At 49.5% G+C, this 8,345-nt stretch overlaps 1 long non-coding RNA gene across 2 annotated transcripts; it reads right to left on the bottom strand.

The window, feature by feature from the left end:
• Positions 1–2,587: 2,587 nt before the first annotated feature.
• On the bottom strand, positions 2,588–3,972 carry LOC127525857 (uncharacterized). 2 transcript variants are annotated; one of them, XR_007933428.1, is made up of 4 exons: positions 3,928–3,972; positions 3,030–3,348; positions 2,706–2,741; positions 2,588–2,663 (listed from the first exon to the last, which is right to left on the bottom strand). It is a non-coding gene; the product is annotated as an uncharacterized LOC127525857 (long non-coding RNA). The 2 variants fall into 2 exon arrangements; XR_007933429.1 differs by lacking the exon at positions 3,928–3,972 and adding an exon at positions 3,637–3,749.
• Positions 3,973–8,345: the final 4,373 nt, after the last annotated feature.

Consider the following 8,345-nt stretch of genomic DNA (forward strand, 5'->3'; position numbering starts at 1 on the left):
AACTCACCGTACCGGCCAGTGCATTCTGGGAGCCACAAGGGGCGGGCTGCTCCCTCAGGGGTGGTCCCTGGTCGGTGATAGACAGCTAACCCCGCCTCTGGTGTACCACCCACCAAACACAAGATGCTCAGACGTAAGGAAACTACATAATCAAGGTCAGCATAGACAAAGGAAACAAAAATGAACAATAAAAATACAAAAATAAAATAATAAAAAAAATTTAAAAGATATGAAAATGGCATCTGAACTGAACCCTGGATGAAATACAGCAGCATCATTCGGTGTTTATTTTAATAGTTTTGCTTGGCATTTAATTTCTATGCCTGCTCTATTAAGTTCCTTGGATTTTGTGGGCAGTCCCCCATGAGGCGGGCCCACCTGTCAATCAAGGGCGTGCCGTCGGTCCTCTAAATGGGCGAGGAAACAAGCAGTCCCCTGCGGTTCATTGAATGCGCTTAGTGGTGTTGGTGAGTCCTCGTGTGTTTGTGACCCTGAGACCCTAATTCTTCTCCTTTTTCTGGGCGATCTTCAGAGTATTTGTATAATAAATATTTCTATTTATTGCAGTTCTTTGTAGTTCAAGACTGACAGACCTTCCCTCTTGTTGGGTGGGGGGTTTGCATTCCAAGCAGGAGAAAGGCTATGTGTAGAAGGGTGAAGATAAGGGGGGCTTTTGCACCTCATTCCAGGTTTGGGGTCTAGGGTGCCCCCATCTTCCATAGCCTCTTATCATCACTTCAGTTTTATATTATAAATCAATTCACCTTCCAGCTATTTTGGGGCTCACGGTCTTCCTTTCAGCTGCGGACCCCAAATCACAGGCACTGTCAGCTTTACTACGGTGGGCTTTTCCTAAAACAATAGCCACAAGGCACTGAGTGAGAAGTAGGGCTTTAAAAAATAAGAAGTCTGAAGAGAACTGGAGGTGGGCACCCATCAACCCCCTAAACAGCCTTCAGCAGTACCCCCAGACCCCAACCCCAGTGGCACTTTCAGGCTCAGAGAGACGTTCAGGGAGGTCACCCCGCTCACTTAGGCCAGGGGTCGTAAACCAGAGAGCTCCCTGGAGGGGACGACTCCCCCCTTTAAGACCCAAACCTCGAGGAACTGGGGATGAAACAAAACAGGCAGGCCTTGCTGGTTTCAGTTCCCTGGAGTGATGTGCGTCCCGATAGCCACAGGGTCCGCCGGCCATAAGCGTAAATGAGAGCTTAGAATGCAAAGTGAATGTGGTGGTAAAAATAGACTTGGAATGACGTGAGGCCGTATGACCTCCAGGCCAGAGCGTGAAAAACAAGAAAATAAGGCACGTCTCCCCCCTCGGTGTCCACTTGCAGCCCCCACTTCAGCTGTCAGGGCGTAATGGGAGCTGTGGGCAAACAGGAGTGTGCGTTACACCCTGCGACAGGCAGCCGCGGCAGGCCTCACGTAATGCTGACCGCCACGGCTCTCATGAGACCTTCGGGTGATCGGCTGTCGGGTCCAACCAACAAATAAAGACATGAGAGGGTGGCACGGTGGCACAGGCCCGCTGTGAATTGCTTTCATTTGCAATACTTTGCTTGTTTTATGTTATTGGGTTACTTCGTCTTGAGCTCCTCCAGGGGGTTTCCTTACCATGGTGGGCTTTTTGCTACTTCTGTCTTTGTCGATATTGTTGGGCCATTTTCGCTGCCATTTTGTCTCAAAGCGTGTCCTCAGGGGTCATAACCCTTACATTGTAAAAAGGTCAGCCAATGAGGCGCTTCACGGTCCGAGGTTGCGGATGCAAAAGCTTTCGTCCATTCAAGGAAAGCCCCTCCTGAGACTGTTGCCCTGTTTTGACCCCAAGTTTTGGTGAAGGTTTGCTGGATCTGATTTTGGGGCTTTTTCAGTTTTTTGTATTTTTCTTCCAGTCCCCCTTTTAAAATCCTCGCCATTTTTTCACCTGACATAACAGCAGGCACAGAGACCTGGCATGGCTGGCCTCACAAGGGGTCCGAGTTTGGGGCAGCCGGCCGTATATTGTGCCCTGGCTGCAAATGGGTTATTAGGTTGTGAGGTATTCACAGGTCTGAGCCCAAAACTGATCTCAGGGTTGTAAAGATGGTGGCTTTAAAGGCCATGACAGGAAGTGACGTCATCAGTGGGGCCGGAAACCGTGCAGAGGATTGAGAGAGAACATCTGCGCCGCTCGCCACCCCCTGGTCTGGCGTGGTACTACTATTATTCACGTGTGTGACCCGGGGTTTGCAGTCTTTACTGATCTCTGCTTATTTCCCTGTTTCTCTGGGGTGACGTTGGGTGCCACCACCACCTGATTGGCCATCTGTGATGATCAAATGAAGATGAGTGCCCCTGCTGTGCCCAAGACCCACTGCATCAGAACAATGACGATTAGCTTAAGAACGTCTCTGTCAGCAATGGGGGTCTGGGTGGTCCCCCTTGAACCCCTGCAGAACTTGTTTTTTTCTGTCCTTCTGGCCACCTGCCCTAGTCACCCGACTCCTGTGTGGCGACTTAGAACACGATTTAGAGATAAGGACTCTACTTTATCTCTGTTACGTAAGCGCCTATGGATTTATTTTTCAATTACTTACTCGTTTTTTTTTCTAATTTTAATGTAAAGCTCTCTGAGCTCCAGTGTGTGCATGAAATGTTCTTCTGTAGGCCTCATCACATCTCTCTGAAGGCCTTTGCTCAGGAGTCGCACGTCAGAGCAGCACTTCTGTGAAGTGGAGGGACCACCGGCCTCGGGTCACCTCCCTTACATTGTCCTATGGGTGGACCTCAGTAAGTAAAGATGCCATTGTGACGTCGGTCCACCACCGAGTGACTAAGACCATCTCCACGCAGGTGGCCATTCTTAGAGCAGCCCACCCTCCTACTTGTAAGTCAATAAGCAGACGTCATGTTACTCCACTAGTGTGCTCTAGGTGGACCCCCACCATCTTCTTTATGACCGTGTCTTCTGTAGGCCTCAACAAATCCCTCAGGATGACTTTGCTCAGGACATCTCTGTATTGGAGGGACCACCGGCGTCGGGTGACGTCCTTTACGTTGTCCTATGGGTGGACCACAGTAAATAAAGATGACATTGTGACATCGGTCCACCACCGAGTAGCTAAGGACATCTCCACACAGGCCGCCATTCTTAGAGCAGAACACCATCCTACATGTAAGAGAGTAAGGAATCCCCTTGTGTTTCCTCTTGGTGGACCGCCGAAGCATCTGAAAGAGGCCATTGTGTATGACCATGTCTTCTGCAGTTGCCATCATATCCACCAGATCACCTTTGCTCAGGACATCTCTGTATTGGAGGGACCACCGGCCTCGGGTGACATCCTTTACGTTGTCCTATGGGTGGACCTCAGTAAGTAAAGATGACAGTGTGACGTCGGTCCACCGCCGAGTGACTAAGACCATCTCCACGCAGGCGGCCATTCTTAGAGCAGCACACCCTCCTACTTGTAAGTCAATAAGAAGATGTCATGTTACTCCAGTAGTGTGCTCTAGGTGGACCCCCACCATCTTCTTTATGACCGTGTCTTCTGTAGGCCTCAACAAATCCCTCAGGATGACTTTGCTCAGAACATCTCTGTATTGGAGGGACCACCAGCTTCAGGTAACGTCCTTTACGTTGTCCTATGGGTGGACCTCAGTAAATAAAGATGACATTGTGATGTCAGTCCACCACCAAGTGACTAAGAACATCTCCACGTAGGCCGCCATTCTTAGAGCAGCCCACCATCCTACATGTAAGAGAGCAGGAATCCCCTTGTGTTCCCTCTTGGTGGACCACTGAAGCATCTGAAAGAGGCCATTGTGTATGACCGTGTCTTCTGTAGTCGCCATCATATCCACCAGATCGCCTTTGCTCAGGACATCTCTGTATTGGAGGGACCACTGGCGTCGGGTGACGTCCTTTACGTTGTCCTATGAGTGGACCTCAGTAAATAAAGATGACATTGTGACATCAGTCCACCGCCGAGTAGCTAAGACCATCTCCACGCAGGCCCCAGTTCTTAGAGCAGCCCACCTTCCAAACAGCAGGCGGCCCCCAGCTGAATGCGTTATGAACGCCTAATGAAATTTTCAGGGCACATCATCAAGAAGTGATTCCATTTCCCTGTAATTCTCCGTGTCACTGATATATGCATACTGAGCATTCCGGATTGTGTTATCCTCCCGGCTTTGGAGCTGGCAAAGCGTTTCCAATAAAAACCTCTGACGTCACCGAGGCCATTAAGCGTGTCTCGGAGAATGAAAGAAAATGACATCTGCTCTCCACGGCAGCAGAGTGGCGGAGTTCAGCTCATCAGGACCACCGCCGAGATGGACAAGGAGGCAAAAAAACAAAAACAAAACAAAAGACGAGTAAACAGCCAAACGGGATTCTGTCTAATAAAGCGGAGCCCCCCACCTGATCCCAGGGTCCTGTGACTACACGTGCCGACCCGTGGATTGGCATACATCTCAGAAACTGGATGTGTCCTTCCATACGCCGTCAGTGGGCACTTCAGCTTTAGTGTTTATTTCTTTTTTTTTTTTGTTATTTTGCCCCCAGGTTTAAGGCTGCCATGTTCTCTTAACCTCAGCCTGGCAAATGAGAGAGAGAGAGAATGAGTGTCCCACTCGATTGAAATTCATGGCGTCCCTTGCCAAGAAATGAGCCTCAGCTAGCGGGCATGCTTTGAATATAATAGCCTGCGCCGGGAACATCTTGTACCGCAAAATTTGATGACTTGCTGACTGTGTAAGTGCCGTTTAGATGAGCGGCCCATCTGTGCCACTTGCTGGCTCAAAGAGCAGCTCGCCGTTATGAAGCCCCCCTCGCCCCTCGGGGCAGACCAATCCCCTTATTAAAGGAATGGACAGGGTGATGTCGGTGATCGGGACACTTTGGAGCCCTAAAAGATTGTGCTTATTTTGGGACCACCACACTAGCCCCCCCCCAATTCATTGCTCTTATCTGTGTGCGGACCCTCAGCTCATTCAAGGCAGAAATGGCCCTGCCTGCGAGGCTTTAGCGGTGATTAAGCTGAGATTTCATCCCAAACCGTTTGGAAAGCAGGGCTGACGTCAGAGTCGACGGAGGATTAGGCCGAGCAGATTGGATTTCTGTGTTTATTTTTATGGGAGAAACAAAAGCGAATAACAAGAGAGCCGAGCAGGTCATCAAGCGTCTCTGAATTAGACCCCCTAGAAGTCTCGTCCCACCCCAGGTGAGGACATACAAAGTAGTTATGAGGCGTCCTGTCATCGGCTGGGAGCTCAGACCCCCAGAGAGTCCCACGACGTTCCAAAAGCACTTCCACAAATGCCCACCAGTGATTTTTGTGTTTCATTTTTTTTAACCCTTTAATCGCCGCATACAACTTCTTGGATTAGGAATTTGTCATTTTTTTGCATACCCCTCCTTACTCACCAGACATTTTTTTTGGGGGGGGGGGTCAGGCCCCCTGGAGTAATTGCAGGTTAAGGGTCTTGCTCAAGGGCCCAACAGAGTAGCATTCTTTCTGTCCCTGCCAGGATTTGAACTGGCAACCTTCAAATTACCAGTGCGGAGCCAAAAGTCAAAGAGTCACCCCATCTAGAGGGGGAAATCCAGCAAAAACCCTGGCTAGACACTTAAATGAATCTTTACAAAAATAAAAAAGGTTTATTTCCACAAACTGCCCAAAGGAGCACAAAAGGCAAAACTGGAACTGCCTGCAACACAAAGGCAATCTAAGTCCCGATACACGAATTTAGAGGCAAAGTCAAAACAACGGAGCGAGATGGTCAAAATCCAGAAAGTGCACAAAAAGCACAGCAAAAGGCACAAGAACTCCTGAGTGCACTTACAATGAGCCGCCGGGAATTGTGGGAGATTTAGAGAGTGGAGGGGCAGTTCCTGGCAGTGATTGGCAGGTGGGCCCGCCTCCTAGGGAACCATAACACGGGCAACGAAAGTACTGCAGATAATGAACAAAAGTAACATTCACATCAATAAAAAGAATTTGAACCCCAGCCTGTGGAGGAGTATCAGCTGCCACGTGTCAGAAGGAATGACGTCACGACCTCATGACACCCTGAGGAGCACAATGGCACTCAGGATGATGTTTTTTACTTTTCCAACACGAACACTAAGGTTTTACCACAAAGGCTATAACAATAAGGAGAAGAAGTAGAAGAAGAAGAATGAAGAAGGGAAGCTTGTCAAAGTTTCTAAGCTTCTCTTGCTCTAAGACTGACATCAAAAGATGGGAAGCGTCTCATTGTGCTGCTAAAGATGCTGCAATCAAGTACTGAAGCAATGGGGGCAATAACTTTTTCACACGGGAGACACTGGTGTTGGATCATTTTGCTCTTTGAATAATGAAAGTCCCGATTTGTGTTCCCTCAGGCTACATTTCCATTAAGGTCCGACGCTGTTCAATGTGTCAAAAAGGGCCAAAAATGGAGGAGATTAGCGGTGGGGGCAAATACTTTTGCACAGCACTTTACATCGGCAGAAAGTGAGGCCGTCCCCCTGCCATGATGTTGGTGTCCCCTTTCTCCATTTTCTTGCCTTTTTTTCCCAGAATGTGACCAGGGTAATCTGCTCACTGGCTCCGGTCCGGTGTGCCACTCTAAACGCAGGGTGACTATAAGGAGTGCCCCAAAAATGCCAACCTCCAGAATACAAGCAAAGCCGCCCTTCGTCCAATGTTCCTCGGTGCCGTTTGCCTGGCACTTTGAGGTGTCACGGTGTTTATGGGGTGAGATTAGCAGAGGGCCGTCAATGCAGCGCGCTAATCCCAGAGGTAGACATGTTGAACCTTTTTCATAACCTCGTGTCTGTCATGGTGTCCTCTTCATCTCCTTTAACTCCAACATGGCCGTCATTCCAGTTGTTCTGGACGATGGCTGACCTGTCGCTCTGTCTTAGTAGCTCATTTGAGCCCCACGCCATTTTAGGTGCAGTCACTAAACTGGGATCCTGAGGTGGTTTGTCATGTGGTGGGTGCTGCCAGCCGGCCAGGGATAAGGAGCATCGACGGGTGGCTGGCACATCGCAGTGACATTTCAGAAATGCAGACATTTACTGGACGCCTGCGCTGCTGCTTATGGGGCTCAAGGCTGAGACCTGGGAGTCGTGCAGGGGAGCCATGTGCAGAGGGTTAACATCCACCACCTTCTCTGCACCTTTTGTCGTACGGGCAGAGGCCTGGGCTCCATGTTAAGTCAGACCACCGATGGTGTTGAGGATCCTGCTGCTCGATTGTGAGAAGACGAAAGCCACCAACCTTGCCAAGAGGAGCCTATGGGCCATAACTCAATTGAGAGACCCCAGATTTCTGCCTCATTATGGGGCGCGCACTTCTATGGTGGATGACCACCCACAAGGAAACCAATCCCAGGGTAACAGGGTGGTCATTGGAGCTTCAAGGTAGAAGACCGTAACCCAGCTGTATCATCGACATGCTTGCCAGCACAGTGGAGAGGCTCCTGTTGTTCTCATTCCCACTAAGCCCCATCTGTGACTGATGACCTTTTCTGCTGCTCATTGGTTTGACGAATCTCATTTTTAATCAAATTTCATTTCATTGCACATGAGGGGTCCTCTTGAATTTATTTTTTATTCTGTTGACGCTGCTGGTCTGGCCGTGTTGGTCAGTGATGGCAGCTGACTGCACACGTGGGCTGCTGTCTGACTGTGCCACTCCATGCCATACGAGGTAAGGGGACCCTCATTGCCGGTCAGTCAGAGCAGGATGCCACACGAAGGCTGCTTTGGGGACCCGAGTGGCTCTGAGGTGACGCCACCGCCATCCTCTGCTGGTGTCTGCTGTAACCTTATGTCAGCTGGGCTCATTAAGCCTCTTGTTTAATTCAGCAGGCCACAGACGGCAGCGGTGGGCTCTCCTGCGCTCTTTTCTCACATGGCACACGGTTTTCTATGGAGCCACTGGGACCTTTCGCATAGATAAAAGGATCCATATTTAATCAAGGTCCTTTATCCTGTAAAGTCTGTCAATTACACCTCATGGTGTTCTGTCTGCTGAAGGACAAAAGACCACCAGAGACTGAAATGAGACCACTAGACGTGTTTCATTAATGACCACAATCCAATTCAGCTGCATGTCACGGGCACACACACACACACTGGCGCGCGGCATGTTCTTCAAGTGAGCATCCCAGGTCACTGCCAGGCTTGCTTAGCTCACCATGGATGGAGTTGTTGGAATTGATTCTTATTAAACTGCTGGCATTTTATTCTGAGTCAATATACCCGGCCTTAATGCTTATAATAAGAAAGCTGGACCGGCCAGAGGATCGATTTACCTTTTAAGTGTAGTCTGCATAAAGCAAATTACTACCAGCCAACGAGCAATTGTCTG

Source organism: Erpetoichthys calabaricus, chromosome 14 (genome assembly GCF_900747795.2).
Source record: "Erpetoichthys calabaricus chromosome 14, fErpCal1.3, whole genome shotgun sequence".
NCBI classification, from domain to species: Eukaryota; Metazoa; Chordata; class Cladistia; order Polypteriformes; family Polypteridae; genus Erpetoichthys; species Erpetoichthys calabaricus.